Here is a 19,202-nt window from a genome sequence, read left to right on the forward strand (position 1 = left end):
GTTTTGGTCCTTGGGCCAGCTCCTGTCTTAGTCTGTAATGTGTATGAATTGTAATGCTCAATTACAAGTACTGCAGAATCTAATTGTGTGTGTGACAAAGCCGCTCGGGTGAAAACAGCCTCAGATTTATGGGCAGCATGAGGAAACACTCGACAAATTCCAGGCTGCTGGTGAGTGTTACCTTAAGCATCTGGGGTAAGAAAAAGAAAGAATCCAAGAAAAAATAAGAGCATAAGGCAAGAGCTAAGATTCCAACCTACAAAATCAACCAGCCATATTAGATGTCTCCTGGCCAATGGGGGCTGTTCTTTCCTCTCTAACCTGTGCTAACAGTCTGTTCACAGTCCCAGTGCTTCTAGCTTGTTTGTTATCCATTGTTTCCTCCTTTAACAACTGAGAAATAGAACCCAATCAGTTCTACTTCTTTCACATGATCACAAGAAGATGGGTACTTCAAAGATTTGTTAAGAGTAATTTTCTTGATACTTTTGCATCATTAATCAATTATTATTTTCAGACCCTGAAAAGATAGAGACTAATCCTGTGCTTGGTAGACCAAGGACAGAAAGTCATGTTCATTACATTAGACACTTTCCAAAAGCTGTGGGAGAAGATGTTAAGACTTATGATCCCCTTAGAAATGGGAACAAGTTGAGGGTCTAGTTGGAATTACCTGCCTCTTCAGGAAGCAGATGGGGAAGAACAGACAGAAAAAAAAAGACAACCATTTCTTTGGCTACATGGAGAAATATTCAATGTCTTCTAGTCATTGTTTGAAAAGCATTAATTAAGAGGCAGAAACAAATCATCATTGGCCTGGCCAAGAGTGAAAAAAAGAAATAATGGAATAGCAATAAATTTATAACTTGAAACATAATGTTTACATTCCATATTTTTGAAAGATTTGGATTATATGTTTACAATGTTTAATACATCAATAAAGAGAGGATAAAAGAAGTCAATTTTCCCCAGTGTCCTTAGAACAATTAAAAAAAATTTAAAGTAAAATAAAGTTGCTAACATTTAGCATATTGCTTTTGGGAAATCTCAGTTCATGTAAAATGGAACTTGGGAAACTGCAGTTGGCTTGTAACCCCTCTCAGAGTGCTCTCCAGGACCAGCTGTCCCAGCTGCTGGGAGGTGATGCACAGCCTTCGTTTACATACACATGAGCTCTCTCTCCTCTCTTTCCCTCCCTCCCTCTCTCTCTCTCTCTCTCTCAGGCCTTAAGCTTATAGAAATATTACTGACTAACTTCAGCAGGATCTGAAGCAGATAATAAATCTGATATTCTGAATAAATTAACTATCACTTAGGCTTACAAATTAAAATGACTATTTTTTAAGTTAGAAACTATGTAAGAAGAAAGACGTTTAGAGATTTTTCTATAAAGAGCAAAGGTAAGCACAAACCCTAATGAATCTGACTTAGACAAAACATTGGCATGAAGCAGATGTGTCAAAGATGTGGTCCTATCCTGAAATAAAGTGAAAAATATTATTTACATTTTACTTGCAGAGACACTACATATTTGCTTGAGATCATTTATTTCTATCCTAATGTAGAAGAGTAAGCTGTAACTAACTTGAGACTCATATTGAAGCATGAATTGAGTGTTTTATTCCTCTTCATACATAATTTAAAAATATGGACAGTATCTGGTGGTGCATAGGGAACCATGCAGCAGCAGCTTTCATGTCCGTGCCTCCTGCATGCAAAGCAAGTGTTGTGACACTTTGGACTATCTAGCCTTTCTTATACACAATTTTATTTATTTTCGTTTGTGTTTGAGGAGAAATCTTAAGTGGCATTCAGGGGGCCTGAGGATCACTCTTGCTGATAGTTCAGTGCACAGACCTGAGGACATACTGCTAGTTAGGTCCAATACCAGTGGCCACCAGGAACACCCTGAATTGCTGGAGGTTTTGAGAGCTACCACTATGGGTTACTCTGGACATTCTGTGGTCCTAGAGATCAAACCTAAGTCAGTAACTCCCCAGTCTCCATATAATTTCACAAATACTTTTAGAAACAACCCTTAGTCAGTAACAGATGATAAGTTTATTTCTATAACATATTTCTCTCTTTGAAAATAGAAAAAAAATGCCTGCTTAAAGAAGATTTTCAGAATAATGAAGAAATCATATCTCCCATTTCTTTTGATAAATGTTCAAACTGTTTTGTGAGAGATTATGGAATAATTTTTAATGTTAAAAAATTAAATAATTAAATCTTTAATGTTACAGATTAAATATTGTTAATATATTGTTACTCATTCAAGTAAAACAATAAACTGTAGCACTGTAGCACGGTCATCCCGTTGTTCATCGATTTGCTCGAGTGGGCACCAGCAACATCTCCATTGTGAGACTTGTTACTGTTTTTGGCATACCAAATATGCCACGGGTAGCTTGCCAGGCTCTGCTGTGTGGGTGGGATACTCTCGGTAGCTTGCCGGACTCTCCAAGAGGGACGGAGGAATTGAACCCAGGTCAGCCGTGTACAAGGCAAACTTCCTACCCAATGTGCTATTGATCATGGAACAAAACAGCATGTCTTAATTTGGTAAACTTTAGAAAGAAAATATTGGGCAGAAAAGAAGTACAGAAGACAAAGTACAGGTGCTTCCCTGCATGTGGCAGATCCCAGTTCAACTCTCAACACTGCCATGAGTGAGCTCTGAGCACAGATCTTGGAGTAGATCCTGAGCACCTCAAGAAGTACTCTTCCCTCCTCAATCCCTAAAAAAATTAATAGTTGTTAAGATGGAGCTGCTACTCACATATCTCTAGTACAACTCCCCAGAAGTCTTTGAAGTCATGTATAGGCCATGAATAACGCAGCAGGGCATAGAATCCATGGTGTCAAATGCAATCTAATGATGACAAGCAGAGTGTTGCATTTATTTATTATACTTATATGTTCCTATGAATATGAGATGACTTATGTTTTTCCTTGCCAATCCAAATTACATGAATTTCAAGAATAGACCCAATTTCAAGATCTACCTTTGAAGGTGTGTTCATGTTCAGCTGTTCTTCAGAAAAAGACAATTCTTGGGCTTCCTATCCCAAGACACTCTACACAGACTAGAGTCACCACCAAAGATCACACAGTGCTCCTTCTGGTGCCTTGATTGCACTCGAGAACTTTTTAATTTCTCTTATCCTCAATGAGACTTCTACTGTCTAAGAAAAAGGTTTGTCTCATCCTTAGTTCAATGTTTGGCCTTATATATATTCTAAGTAACTTCTGTGTTTACTTAAAATCATTGTCATGAAGTCAGAACAATAGTACAGTGGGTAGTGCATGAGGCCAACTCAGGTTTGATACAAGACCGTACATATGTCTTCCTGAGCACCATCAGGAGTAATCCCTGACCTCACAGTCAGGAGAAAGCCATGAGAAATTCCAGGTGTGGCCCTAAAGTAAAAAACCCAAGCCAAAACAAAACAAAACAGATAATCATCAACCAAGAGAAAAAAGCAAATTGTAGATACAAAGAATTATTGATTATGTGTCCAATTAACAGAAACGTTTTGCTTCCAGGCTTATTTATGAAACAGAATGTATATACATATATACATATATATTAGTCTTAATATGCATATCACTTTATGAAGATAATCAAACAAATCCCATATGTATGCATATATATGCATGTCACCTTATGAAGATAATTAAACCTATAATTCTATATATATATTTATGAAGACATATACATGTGCTATATATGCAGATGTATAGATGTATATATTCTGTATATATATATATGCGTTTCACAATCCTATAGATTCTTTTTTATTCTTTTCTTTTTTTTTCTTTTTGGGTCACACCCAGTGATGCACAGGGGTTACTCCTGGCTGCTTATGCACTCAGGAGTTGCTCCTCTCGGTACTCGGGGGACCATATGGGATACTGGGAATTGAACCTGGGTTGGCTGCTTGCAAGGCAAATGCCCTACCCACTATACTATCTCTCCAGTCCCCTCCTATAGATTCTTGTAGACTTTATAGGATACAATTCATTAGAAGCAAGTTTAGCACATTAATTAACTTATTGATTATTGTTGTTATCATGGTGTTTACCTGATATCTAGCTTTATTAGTCTACTGAATTTTATATGAATAGTTTGGATTTGTAAAAAAAAATAAAAGTGTCACTTAATATTTAACTTTTTCCCAGAGTAAGATTTTCCTGTTGGTTCATTTTTATAACATCTCATTGTTAAATTGACTGAAAAATAACCAAATGTTAAGTCTTAGGCATATCTGTACTATCTGTAAGTCTTTCTTTTCACTGACTTTACTTTCCCTGCACTCTTCTTTCTTCAGTGTCTTTAATCCACACGAACATGCACATGGTTGCCTTTCTCATTGTACCTCTCCTCATGTGAAGGCAGTTACCAATACTTAGAAAGTTCATTGATGGCATTTATGACTTTTGAAAAAGTCATTTGTTTTATGGAACAAAAGTATATCTTCATGTAAATTTCCTCAAAGGAAACTTCTTGGTTACAGTGACCTTGGAAGATCTTTGTGACTGAGAAGTCTGGGTTTCAGGTATACAGAGAGAATGAGCAGGTTAATCTCACCATGGGCTCATTGTCTGCCACATGTTTCTTCTGCTCAATGGGCTTACCATCCTTGCTTACTAATTGGGGTGTTTGAACCACAGTACCAATCCACACTTTCAAATCAATGAAAACATATTTTCCACTGAGGTAAAATCTTCATATTTATTTGTACCAATAAGATCTGGATTTTTTCATTTATGGATACTTTAGGCTACCAGAAGTAGGTCATAGATTGTATAATACATGGTAGCTCCTAAAAATAAATAAATTAAAACAATGTTACAATTAAACTTTGCTTGTCCTGGCTATTACTACTTCTTAAAGACTAGTAACAGAAAAAAAGAAAAGTGTGGCATAAAGCCAGTGGGGCTATTTCTTTAGGCTTCAAGTGTAGTGACACTAATTACACACATTTCATTTTGCCCACATTATGACAAGTGAAGAGGGATTACAGCAATCAGAAGGAGGTGAGAGAAACAAAGCAGGAAGAGTCATCACAACACAGAGACCTTGGTGAACTCTCTCAGGACAAATCATCCACTCTAGTTGCCATAATAGAGAGCTTGCTTAAATAATAATTGTAGATCTCAAATGTAGAAGGAAGAGAGACAATCATTTAGGATTAAGTTTAGTCTTTAGCTGCATGTTTGAATTTTGCATACACCTTGGAGATTTGTTTTGTGATCTTCAACTGGAAAGGATTCATGCTAATACAGAAGAATTTGGTGATTCTGAATTAGACTCACACACCAAAACCAGCACCTCCTTTGGATTCTTCAGGAAGTTATGTCAAGTCTGCCTCAGGGTGTTCTATGAAAATGACCACAGACAAGGAGCAGTCTACGCTGCCCTCTGGCAGGGGCACTAACAACCACACAGTCCTTTTCATTGCACAGGAACTGCTGTGCAAAGGAGATCCTGCTGGAAGATTGCAAAGAGGAGTTTCTAGTGTCATTGGCTATTTTAAATATGCTGGAGAATTGCTCAGGAAATCTACATGTATAAAATCATATTGACAGAACCAAATAATTAGGCAGGAGCCTCTAGCTCTGGAAAAAAATATGACAAATCAGCAGAAAGGATTCATTTATGGTATCTAGATCTTTCCTTGGTTAACTACAAATCCAAGAGAAGAAGCAACTAGGGATGGAGAAGTAAGAAGACAAGTCAATCAATGGAATCAGGTGGCATGTTGCCCAGTCATAGAGAATTGGATTGAGGAGAGGAGGAAGGAGACAGTTCATGTTGGAACGAGAAGGAGGACAGAAGTACTGAGTTTGAAAGCTGGTTCTCAATTATACTCATTTCAGTGAAACTTTTGAAGCTAAATCAATTTAATCTATAGTTTGAATTTTGAGGATATAAGTCATCTTTACTGGCTATAAAATGTCACTGGCTATAATATTCCTTACATACTTTCTGAATTTAACCTTCTGTTGTTGATATCCATGATGTATATAATTTTTAGCACATGGCAGTTATATGTCTAATGTATGCATAATTTAATATACATAAAACATTACTTATTAAAATTAGGTCACCTATAATTGCACAAATTTGAATCTTTCTCATTATACTGACCCCCTTGATCAGATTTTGTTTTGATCATTAACTTTAAAACTAGATGAACAGGTGGCTCAGTCCATTTGTAAACAGGTGTGTTAACTGTCCCTGGGGGACAGACACACCATTTCTTGGCTTGCACTATGGATGTGGGTCTCTTAGGGAAAAGGATTGTTTTTGAGCTAACAAAATCCCAGTAACAGCATATTAACTAAAAAACATTTGGACAGTGAAAACCACTTCCATTCTTATTTTTGGGGCTATGAAAGGAACCTCAAAAGACAGTGATAGATTCATAACCCAAAATAAGTGGAAATTCTCAAAAGTTAAGTCAGTACCAAATGTAATATGTTAACCAAATAATATGCAATAAATTATTCTGAAATGTATCTGAGGAAAATATTCATATTTTCTTTCCTGTTATATTCAAGTATCTACTTCAACATGCATTTCCTATTTTATGTAATCTCAGACTTCCATTTGAAAACATTTTTAACGCCAAGAGAATATTAAATACTAATTCCAAACTATTCTTTTATAAAATTTAATTACAAAATTATAAATTCTGAACAAATAGGAATGTACAGCCATATCTAACTCAATTGAAGTGTGTCATAAAGACATCTGAATTGTCTGAAATGCACAGTGAATTTCTAATTTGAATTCTCCTCTCTTTCTTGTGATAGCTTTTCAGCCAATGGTGAGCTCATGGATGATCAAGTCACTGCCCCTTTTAGCTGCCTGCATCAAGGTAGATTTCTGATGTCACAGACAAAGTCAGAGGTGAGTGAACAGGACCCAAGAGATCTCCTGTTTGCTAGGAATATTGGCCTCAGTCAGTTATCTCAGGCTTAGCCATGCCATACTCAAATGTGCTATTGTTGATCCCTAGGGTCAACAGCTTTGAAATACTCAAAAACTGTAAGACAGACACCTGACATTTACCAACACTCTTTCAAAATAGCATCATGTTTACTGTTTAATTCATTCTAAGGTAAGCAAAAACCCACTGTCAGTCTACATACCATAAGAGGATGGTTAATGGGTATATAATAACCATGATGAATCAGAACCAACTACTAAGAATTTTAATGCAGTTGGAAGTTTTTAGCTCTAGATTTTATAAGAAGGCAATAAACTGAAATCATATATTTAATTAAATATAAAATATGATTATATAATGCTCTGTCATTGAGATCTAATTTCCAGAATGATCACTTTGATCCCTAAAGTATTAATCATCCAAAAGAAAGGAACATCAAAGTTGCCTACTCTTCATATTAAGTCAGAAAACTTGTCAGTCAAGTCCAAGGTTTTTTAAATACCAAATCTAAAAAATGTATTGTATTTTATTAGAAAAATTTATACATTCATAATTTAATATGTATAATGTCAGTTACAATATATGTTTATACACAATACTCTGACTCATTGTGATTCAGAAATTCATCTTATTCATTTATCTCCCCTCTGATTCTGCACATAGTAGGCGGTGAGTACATGAATTCTTCATGAATTGTTCAGTTGATGTGTTCAGAATGGAAAGGGGAGATAAGTTTAGGTAGCTATGCCTTGATTTTTCAGTACTGACTCCTATTTTCTTTTTTCTAGAAGATGATGTGGAGAGTCCCTGGTCTTTAAATCATTGTTAGTGATTCCAATAGGATTTTTCTAAAGTTTTCTAAAATTCTGAACCTAAAAGCAATAAATTTACAAATGGATCTGAAGGAAGGAGAACAAAAGAGAAAACAGTTATCCCATCAACTGAAAAGTTCACCTGAGTGAATAGATATTCCCCTGATCTTGAACCCTGAGGTGAATATATTCATGACAGATGCATATCAGCAGTTTGTAAAACCTCATTGGTGGATCTTTTATACATATACATATACTTGATTTGTTTATTTGGATTTAGAACAAACACATGTCATGGAGAGGGGGAGCAAGGTTAAATTAATAAAAGACATTTATTTATATCACAGTGGCCACATGAGTACTTCAATTAGTCATATAATTTCATTTCTTTGATAGAACTCCAGACCCAAAAAATATCCAATGAACAAAGAAATTTCCCTTAATTGAAAAAAATAAAAGAAAACCAATTATTCTTGAAAGATAAACAGAACAGCATTATCCTTGCAACTATTGCCAACTTCTCACTACAAAATAAAAGATATGAGGCCAAAACCAGATTTAATGAAGAAAATACAAATAGTTATGACCCATCATGTTGACCACTGAGAAGTCATTAGGACAGGATTTTGCAAGTTAAAACACACACACAAACACATACACACATCCAGTTGATCTGTGTGTCTGAGTTTTCTATAAAGTACAAGTAGTCACTGTTTCTTAAAGACAGCAAGTCTGTGTGCAGAAAAAGCTTATAGGGATGAAGAAGCCACAGACATCATCCATTAACACATACAATAGGACATTTCATTCTTCCTATCCCTTTGCCTTATAGTGATTTCCCCTTCTTTCCTGCTTTCCTGCAACTGGTGATGAGCAATACTTTCCACGACCCAGACAACAAACAGCTGGATGGGTGCCAAAGGACCATACATCCGTGGTCTACCGTGCCCTTTTTAATCAACTTCCTAATTAAAAAATGCCATGCTGGCATGAGGTATGAAGGGAGTAGGCTTGGGATATTTCACAAAATAACATCCCCTAATCCTGGGGTTGTTGAAAATCTGTGTTCTTACAGATGTTTATGAGTTTTCCTGGTACAGAGATAGAATCAATTTGCTTGTGCCTGGCCCTCAAGACGTATTAAATTTATTCTGAAGGAAACTGGATTTTGAAAAGCCCTTGCCCAGATGCATTCGGCAGGTGGGAGTTTCAGGGAACCAGAGGGTCCACTAGCAGATGCAGCATTGATTTCTGAATGTTCACAATCTAGCAGACAGCTCCAGAGCAGACTTGATTTGATGGCTCTCTATGGGGTGCCCTGCAGACTCGATTATTTCCACAACCAGTCTGGCTAGCATTGTTTCATGGCGAAAATGCTCTGTGCTATCAGCTTCTGTTCAGATGGCGCAGCATAGTGGAATACATGTGCCAGGGAAGGAAGATTGGGTCAAATTTAAAGTCAATATGTAAGAATTGCCCGTCACTCTTAGGGATCACTCTTTGAGAGATGCAATAGCCCCTGAAATTGGAAGGTGATGCTGACTTAAAAAAATTCTGTTGAGGTCCTCCAAAATCCACTATGAGTCTAGGTTAGGATGACATGAAGATACTACTTAAAGCCGTTTTATAGCTAGAAATCCATCTTGAAAATTTTTGTCACTGTACTAAAAGAGCCCCCCCACCTTATAAATTATTGGTCCATAAGTTGTTTTATTTAGAGACCTAAGTATGACATTCCACATCTGAAAATATCTCAATAAAGTGTTTAATAATCTTGAGGTAATTTTCTCTAAGGCAATTTTAGTGGGTTGTCTAAGCACTCAGACTTTCGTAAAGAGCAGTCAGTATGTAAGACTGACTCATAAAGTTCCTTTCAAGTATACAAATGAGTGCACAAATATGTCTAAAGTAGGCTTATGTAGTAAACATATCAACCCAATGGTTCAACTGCTGTCACCTTATACATGATATTTTCATACTGACATTAAAAGCACATATACATGCACTCATATTATCTAATTGCATTACTGCTAGGGAAATAAAAATTCATCATGATAGAGAAATCTGAAAGAAATAAGGTCAAATTACCATCTGAAGAAAAAATATTTACATCCATACTCCTTCACAGTCCATGGAACCCCACAAAGAATGGCCCCTGGAGCTTCCTTGACACAGAACAGAGCAACTAGAATAGAAGACTTCCTGGCTACTGTCCACTCTCCCCAGTGAAGTCAAGAGTGCCTGATATCTGACTAATATTTGGGCATCTCATGCACTGCTTAAAAATGACTTTATAAAGCTGTTTTACTATCCAAAGCTAATCTTCAACCTTAAAGCTAATCTACAAAAAGAAAAATTCACCTAGAAAATACATTTTTTAGTCTGGTACACATCCCCATATTCCTAGTTCTGGGACTTCTCATTGTCTTTGAAGCAAGACCTTCTCAACTCAACAGTGCCTGAGAACTAATGTGACAGATAGTGGCATAAAGTAACTCTGTCAAGTGGAAACTAATATGACATAATTTTGGTCCTTAAAAAAATGCAAGACTATACCTCTAAAAGAGATTCAGGCACAAAGAAAGCATTGTGATAGGTAATATTCAAGTGCTCCTTTCTGTTTATAAATGGGCATGTTGCGGTTAAAAACTCAATGCTGTTATTTTGTCTTAAGAAAGTTATAGCCCATCATGAAACTAAACAGAGCTATTTTAATCACAGAAATCTTAGTTCAACTCTAAAATGAAACATAGCCAGGGAAAATAGAGAATAATTATTAATAGCAATATTAAATATTACTTTTATCAATGTAAGAGTTCAAAATCTGTTTGAGAACAATTTGGTACTTAATATTCTTAGGATTAGATAAAAAATAAAACACCCCAATTGTTTTCTCATTCCAAATTTGAGATTAGGAATCTCAAAATTAAATAGAAAAAAAATCATATGTACCTAAGTATACATATATATAGAAGTATGTGAACTGATGTAAAATCAAGCATCCTTTTAAAACAAAAACCTTAATGTGCATATTCGGAAACTTGAAGAGTGAGAAGGGAAATAATCAAAACCAAGTGTCAAAAGATTCATATAAAGGGTTAATATGTTTACCAATATCATATGTTTGATGTTTAAGTCCATTGAATATAGTTTTTTCTTTTCTTGTTTGAAAAGGCAAGTTTTGTTAAACAGAAGAAATAGCCCTCTAAAAAGTTGCATTTTCTGTCAAATATTCAATCATTGTCTAACGCAAACAACTAATGTAACACAGCTCTTTCTTTAAAAGCTTAAAAGTAAAAGCAAAATAAATTTATTAAGTGACCAAAAATATTCAGGAAACGTTAAAAAACAGTTGAAGGACAATAATTTCTACTAAAGTTCAACCTTAAAGGCAGATGAAATAATTAGGTCAGTTAAAATGAAAACCTTACCCTTTAAGAGGAGTAGGAATTATGAAAACAGGAGAGAACTATTTATTAGTGAATTCCCAGAGACAGAAGTATATTTAACTAAATATGAAAACATCCATATTGCAGTACTATAGTCATAGAATTATATAAGAAATGTGTCACCGGTGACAATAGAAAAATTAGAATTCCAGCAGGCTTTATACTTATTTCTCAACTCAGAAGTATAATTTGTAAAAACGGTCTCCATTTTTCTAAAAAGATCTAAAAATCTAGGAGGCTGTGCTGATTTTTACATTTCCCATCTGCAAATTTTACAGATCAACAGAAACTTGAGTATGATTTTCAAAATCTTCAGTAAGTTGCTAGTTAAATTAGCTAAAATCTTCTTCCAGCTAGGAAAAATATATACCAGTCAAAACTAATTATGTCTGGGCTTTAATTGAAACAACATTTGCTAATTTTCCTGGTCTGGATACACTGTTCCAGAAAATATTAATTAAACACATTGAATAATGGCTGCTGTAAATTCAGAAAACAATAATCTCTAAACAGTTAATTTTCACTTCACTCATATACACAGGAAGACAGATGAAGCAAGTCCCCCAAACCAGCAGCAAACGACTATTCTTTGTTACTGACCATAAGGAGTTGAACTTTGCTCCACTTTGAGGAGCAGAGCCAACGCTCCGTAAACAAGAAACAGGACATATTTACCTGCAGGGAATATCAAAGAGAAACCTGAAGCATCGCAAAACAGAGTAGTCCAAATGAAGGATCAGTGTCTGCAGCCCCCTGGGCACCTCCAGCTAGGCCCGTATCTGACAGGCAGTCCTTCTCACAGCAGCCACCCCTGCTTCCATCTTAGGGACTCACCCAGAAAATTCTCCAACCTGCTCCACGACTACAAAACTCTTCTAATGCTTTTGAACGCCCACCATTTGTTCTCCATTCATCCAATCAACTCTCCACCGCGCATCTTCTCTCTACCGGCGCTCAGGCACGGGGCCACTTCTCATCTGTATGCTAATTATTTTGCCACATGGACAAAAGTAATAATGCTTTCAGACAGGAAACTAACAGGCCTGAAGTCGAAGATGGAAATTAATAAGTTGACACCACTAAACGACAGGCAAGACGGGCATGCGTGCAGCGCTCTCTGCCTGGTGGGTGCCGAGGAGCCTCCATTGAAAGGCAGACGCAGCCAGTGGGCTGCGAGCTGCCCCGGCTGTGTGCATCAAGCACGGGCTCCCTTAGAGACCAGACCGCTGCTGCAGAACATCAGTAGCATACTGCTGACTTACCCTGTCTCGGGGCTGCATCCTTTAAGCACTACAAAATATATCCATTTTCCCCAAATCCTAGTATGGGAGGTAACTTCATCGCTGAACTAGATATATTTCAAGTTCAAGCTGTGGATAAAACCGGCAATTTCTAACCTTCCTGTTTATTAAGCTTGCAACACAGTCAGACAAGATTGGGGATGCATGCTGTATGCTTCTTACATTGTACCCACAGGCCCCTAAATCTCTAGAGCAGAATGTGTATCATGTGCAGCGCCGTATTGAATGTAATAGATGAGAACTGTAAATACCACAGTCAGGCTGTTAACAGCTACCGGCTAGGCAATACATCTAAAAATACCCACCCACCCACCCTCCCTTTATCTTTGGATGTTATGGTAAATTCATGCGGTGGCCAAAGAAGCCTCACGAAGTTATCTGAACCTACAATATTTTACATGTTACTACTGCTGAGCATCAAAACAAAAACAAAAAGAGGTTCCAAAAATCTGTCCTGCCACTTTGCAAAATGGGAGAGCAGTCACACAAGAGTTAACCGACTCTTAAAATCTCTTTTGGTTGCCAACCACACTCTGTTCTCTTTCAGCATAAGCGTTCAACATTTGCTTTTAAAACAAAAGGCAAAACTATTTCTTTAAGAAAGTTAAAACACTATCCACCTTTGTTATTGTCTGAAGGAAAGCAAATCGGAAAAAGTTTTATCCGAAAAGACCAGATCTAATAAGATTTTGACATTACAAAAGGGAACACTGAAATATGACTTTTACTAGCGTTTCTTGTAAAAAAAATGTTCTGATTCTATACATGGTTTCTTGAGTCAAGCAAATAATTGTTTTACTCCAGCAGTCGCTATAGCCTTGGACTCTTCCCCCAATCTCTCTTATAACCTGCACCACTATGAAAGGCCACACTAAATCATAAAGGCTACTCTAGCACCTCCCACCCCTCCCTCTGGACATTATCCTCAAACACACGGACTCCTGTTTAATAACAACTCTAGCCAGCATGCAGACACTACGGTGCCCACAATAGCATTCTACTAGTTGAAAAGTCCATTGTTGGCTCATTTATATATCAAACCATCCGATTTTAAGAAGTGTGATAATGTATCATCAGACAAGAGCAACTACAAAAGTCAGATAGGCAAGGAAGTCACTATTAATTAAAGCACTTAAGAGATCAGGTGAAAGAATTCCCAAAACCTGGAACTTGCCAGAACCAAGCAAATTCTATGCAGCCTTTAAATAAAAGGAAAGAGGTACCTTTTGGTAGAAGAGTTGGTGTCCATCAAGGAAAACCTTGCTCCGCAGTCTATGTCTCCACACTCAAGGCTTTTTCTGCCCTGAAGAAACCATGCACATGTTGATCAAGTTTCCCTATCCATTTCCACGCCGTTTGCCCTGTTCTCCAGTGCCGCCACTCAGTCAGCTCTCTGTGCCCAAGGAGTCAGGGCAGAGGCGCCCCCAGTGATGAAACACTGCAGGGTTTCCACAGAGCTCAAGGCTGTCTGTGGCGTTCGTCCGTGGGGAGGATGGCACAGAAGTCCCAAGTTACCAAGAGCCACCTCTCTTGGCTTTCAAAGGTTAATACTATAAGCACAAGCCTTTTGCCTCATGTGTGGAGACCAGACATACGGGTTACTCAGAGGTTACAATACCCTTCTCATCCAGCCTTGCTTGTGCCACTGCAGTCTGAGTGCAAGAAAGGTTTTAGAAGGAGAATTTTCTGTTCCATCCTGTCTTTTCACACAGCACAATACATCTTACACTAAAATATTTTTCTCTCCCTCCCAACTTTTCCAATAATCACCACGTGGGAAACAGGGATTTTTTTTTAAAGAGACATATTTTAGGGAAAATTTCCTAATGGAATAATTCAATACAGCAAAGCTGATCAGTATTTCTTCACATAATAAATAAGCATTTATGCATTATTTCTAGTTTTATAACACCTGGCTTGCATTTTCTCTGCCATCTCTGATTACTTCTACAGATACCCTGAGGACTCATTATGATGTCAAAGCTTAAAACTGTTTCATTGTGAAAACAGGGATAGAAAAATCATCATGTATACTTGAGCGATGCATGCATGAAAGACAGAAGAGAAAGAGTTGAAAAAGAGAAGAGCTTGAGATAGGGAGAGAAAAGCAGGGAAAGAGGGTGGGAGAAAGAGTAGAGAGGGAATAAGTGAAGAGAAAAGGGGAGGGGAAGACACGGAGAGAGAGGAGGGGAGGGAATGGGGAGGGGTGAAGAGGAAAGGAGGAGGGAGGGGAACAGAGGAGAGGAGAAGAGAGGAGTCAAAACAAGGTATATTCCAAATACTGTGTTGACTTGAAACATAGCTTATTGATGGAAACATATATAGTTTTTACCTTAAAATAATTATATGTAAAAAACGTCCAACAATTTACTACAAAAGTAGAGTATTTAGCATTATATCATGTGAAATAATGATCATTATAGCCAACATCTCTAGTTTGTGGTGTATACCAGTCAAGAATATTTTCTATTTGTCATACATGATAGTCCCATATACACTACTGCCTGCCCCATATATATTCCTCTGTTAGTTTGTGATGTCTTTCCTCATTAGTTCAGCTTTAAAAAGTGTATATTAATGATGTCAGGTGTAGTGTTGTGTTAAAGAATTCAATCTGATAAAACTTCACATGGTGAAAAATATGTTAATCATTTTCAAGATTTTGTTTATGTTTTGTTGCTTCTTTAGGAATGCTAACCACTCTCCACCTTCCCAAATAGGGGACTAGAAGCCATATATTAAAAGGTATCTTTAAAAAATGTTGAAACTAAGAAAATGTATAATGCCGTTGCAGTAAAATTACAATTTGAATGTAATATGATCATAAGTTTATAAAAACAGAATAAATTTTAATTTACCATCTTTCACTTTGGAAAGTTTTGGTGAAAGTAGGAGTCAAGGTTGACTCTTAGACTAAGTACAAGGTAAATTTCAAAAACTGGCTATTTATTGAAAATTATAATCCTGGACTCAAGGAAACTTAACCCAGGTCCACTACCATGTTATAGAACATTGGTTGTTACTAAAAAATTCTGATACTTTCTTTTATTCCAGTGAATGTGTTTATTGATATGAAATATTCAGAAAAACAAAAATTTTAATTAATTTAAATATCATCATGTAGCCAACAAAATGTATAGCAAATGAAAAATGATTTATATGATATTATATTTAAAAATAATATATTACCCTAAAATTAGATTATCTCAGATAGAATTGGATATATGATGTGTACATGTGACTAAATATATGTACAACAAAGTAAATTCTCATAATTTGAGGCATAATTTGAGTTATGTGACAAGAATTTTACATAAAAATATCTTGAAACAAATCAGTATGATGTGATTATTCACTCTAAACTTTAAATTTTATATAGTCTTAACAGATTGAAACAAACTATAAAGTCTCAAAGTTGCAAAATAATATTTCTTTCCTCCAATATATTAAGAGTTGTCATTTAAATAATGAAAGATCATGCAATGAAATAATTTGATATATTCAGTACTATGGTAGAAATATTTTCAAGGCAGAAAAAATCATAGGTTAAAAAATTAGTAACTAAAAAGCAAAACTTTTAAGAGGTTATTTCTTTAAAAATATGAAACATCCTTAAATAATGTTGTGTTGTTTTTTGTAGTTCAAAAAGAGCAAATGTGCTCTTACTTTCTAATGGATTTTTGTACACTACAACTTATATCATCGCAAATTGTTGGAGATGCAAACTGAATTTCAGCTTCTAGCACAAATAAAAAAAATTAATCCATTTTGGATGATATAAGTTTGACAGAAGTTGATCTTTATGTGTCATGGATACTTTCTGCTTTATTACTTCATCTTGTGGTAGTTTATCACAAGGTCTGTTTTTTCAAAAATGAAATTTTTTGAATATTTTTTCCAACATTTCAATATTTTTTATTTTTGAAAAACATATCTACAAAGTATTGAGTATTCCAACTTCCACATTATATAAACACAATTAATTTTAATAAAATGTTTGGCAATTTACATTGTGTAATTATAGTGAAAATAAAGATGTACAGATTGCATATATTTTCTGCCACCATCTTCAAAACAGCCAATTGTGACCTGATAGACTTCTCTTACTTCTACCTCAAGGAGCACAATCATTAAGGTGATGAAAGTGAGCCATTTTCACATTGCCAGTAAACTAGTAGGAAGTCAGTCACTGCTGAATGTAATTGCTATCAGCAGCGGACAGCTCCTGGTGCTGAAAGGGAAAGGGAGAGTGGCCTTGCTCACAATAGCTCACTCAACCAGCCTTTGAAAAATCACAGCAAAACTGAATGAGGTGGCAAGTGCTCAGACTGAATAGCACTGTCTACAGAACAATGGCAGCCAACTCCAAATCCTACTATAATCACATTAATGAGATTAATCAGTGAATTAGCAGCAGTCAAATGTCAGGGAGGCAAGGAAGAATCCAACCAAGACTGGTAATTAACTTTTTTTGTTGGGGGGGGTTAGGTTAGTAGGGGGACCAACTATGCTATTGACTAGGTTTCTCAGAAGTTTACAATTTTGCTTCACATGTCTGACTGAAGACTTTCTGTCCTGACCAAAAAACAACATCATAATTCTTCATAATATAAAATAGATTCAGGTATCACATTACAGAGACTATGGTCCTCTGAGAAAAATGATGTCATTTAAAAAGATCTTTGTAACTAACATGCTTTTGTTTTGAACTTTATAAGTGTGAGATTACTATTTGAAATAAACTTATTTCTCTAATATTCAAACTGAAATTAGAAAACATGGCTAGTTATAGGAGGATACTGTTACATAACAGCTTCTAATGCTATGAAGTGTCCAGTGCTATCATAGTGTGTTAAAAGTTTTAAAAAGTGCCCTCAAGTACATGATTATTATGAAAAAATAACAGAAATGATCTATTGTATTTAATAGAGTATTTATTAGTAGAGTACCACTTTAAGAGAAATTTAACCAATAAACTTATTATATTTAACATTATAGATCATAATCTTTCCTTTAAGTCACTTAGAAAAGAATAAACTTCTTTTTCTATAATGTGTGACTAGGTAACATGCATAGTATACAATCAACACCTTGACTCAAAGTTCTTTAAAGATGAAAACTTACAGGAATTCAGTGCTTAGCTTTTCAAAAAGGATTATTGTATTAAGAAAACTATTAATTTTTAAAAATAATCATATTTTGTCCATCTGGAAGACATGACTACAATTTTAAAACAACATGATTTTTAAGAAGTTAAACAATTAGAACAGTTCTTTTCTGTTCATAATGATAGTGGGATGCTGTCCAAGTTAATTTTGTTGAGAAAAATATGCCATACTTAAAGAGTAAAGCATTTTGTTCTAAGTAAATGAATAACTAAAAATTATATATTATACAGTTTTATTGAGAAGTTTTTATGACTAAATAATACAAAATTAAAAATCAGTGTCTTATATTTTGAATAGATATTATAAAATACTTGCATATTTGCCTTAGTTTTTATTTATCTTAAAGATAGTTTCCAGATTTATTGTAGTTAATTAAAGTGCTCTTAAAATATACTTCTGTTGTAAATAAAATATTATTTCATTATTATGAAACTTTGAACATCTTTGTTCTAGTGAAAATTTCATTTTTCTTAAAAATGTCAACTTTTTCACTATTAGTCAAGTATAACTAATGGCTCTCTAACATTTTAAGTTTTGTTAAACATATTATACTCTATTTGCAATGTGAAGTAATCCAGTGAAGTCTCAGGGAAGTTTTTGTTTCAGTATTTGCATATCATCCAAGTACTGTTCATGCAGCAAGTTTCTATTTTTTTTTTGAAAAAAACAAACATCACTGTTAAAGCATGCAAACTAACACTGATTTTGCTTTAAAGAGACACTCCTGTAGACTATGAACTATTTAGCCAAGAAACATTTCAGCTACCGCCCATACTATGAAATAACTTTGAAAAAAAGGAGCAAACAATAGGCATTGCAGCATAAGCCCTTGAACTACAGTAAAACAGACCTTGTTCACTAAGTCCACAGAATTAACCTAACAAGGATCACCTACCTCACAACATGACCACAACCGCCCCAGTTACAGACAACCACAAGGTTGGTAAGTGTGCTGGCTCAAAATACACAGAAAGAAAAGAAAACCCTATTTCCCCACAAGTTTTAAAGGATGATGAGGAACGTGCCTACCACCGAGATGCAGAAAAGGTTGTTTTTGTCTTCAGTGAATATTGAAATCTTAACCCATAGTCCAGGGAATGAAAAAAAAAAGAATTAAAATACACCCACAAACAATGAGGAAAGGAAAAAATAGGGGCTTGAAGAAGACTGCAGGGAAAGCTCTCTCACTGTTTAGAGTGCAGTAGCTTAGGGGAAAAAAATGTCGCCCGGCAGGAATGACAAACGCAGCGCGATAGGCTCGCAGGCCTGAGGGATCTGTTTTACTTCCACATGCAGCCCCTAATGCACGCACTCCCACTCATCCTCTCGATATGCTTTTTTTTTTTCCACATTTTTTTCACGAGCTCCAAATCCCCGGCATATGACCTTCTGTTAAATAGATAAAAAAAATTGCTTATCAGTCATGCAAATGAGGCTGAATTCATTTTCCACAACAGATGGCCTCATAGATAATGATGATGGAAGAGAGAAAATTGAATGTCTCTCACAA

General features: G+C 35.7%; 1 protein-coding gene across 24 annotated transcripts in view; it reads right to left on the bottom strand.

Moving 5' to 3' along the window:
* The window catches only part of MYT1L (myelin transcription factor 1 like), a 513,839-nt gene extending 494,837 nt beyond the window's left edge, over window positions 1-19,002 (bottom strand). For 5 of the 24 annotated variants that reach the window (XM_055120032.1, XM_055120034.1, XM_055120021.1 and 2 more), the window contains exon 1: window positions 18,722-18,999. The gene's annotated coding sequence lies outside the window, so the exon portion shown is untranslated. The other 19 variants (XM_055120037.1, XM_055120036.1, XM_055120038.1 and 16 more) reach the window with 10 other exon arrangements.
* Between the last annotated feature and the right edge of the window lie 200 nt (window positions 19,003-19,202).

Source organism: Sorex araneus, chromosome X, assembly GCF_027595985.1.
Source record: "Sorex araneus isolate mSorAra2 chromosome X, mSorAra2.pri, whole genome shotgun sequence".
NCBI lineage: Eukaryota > Metazoa > Chordata > Mammalia > Eulipotyphla > Soricidae > Sorex > Sorex araneus.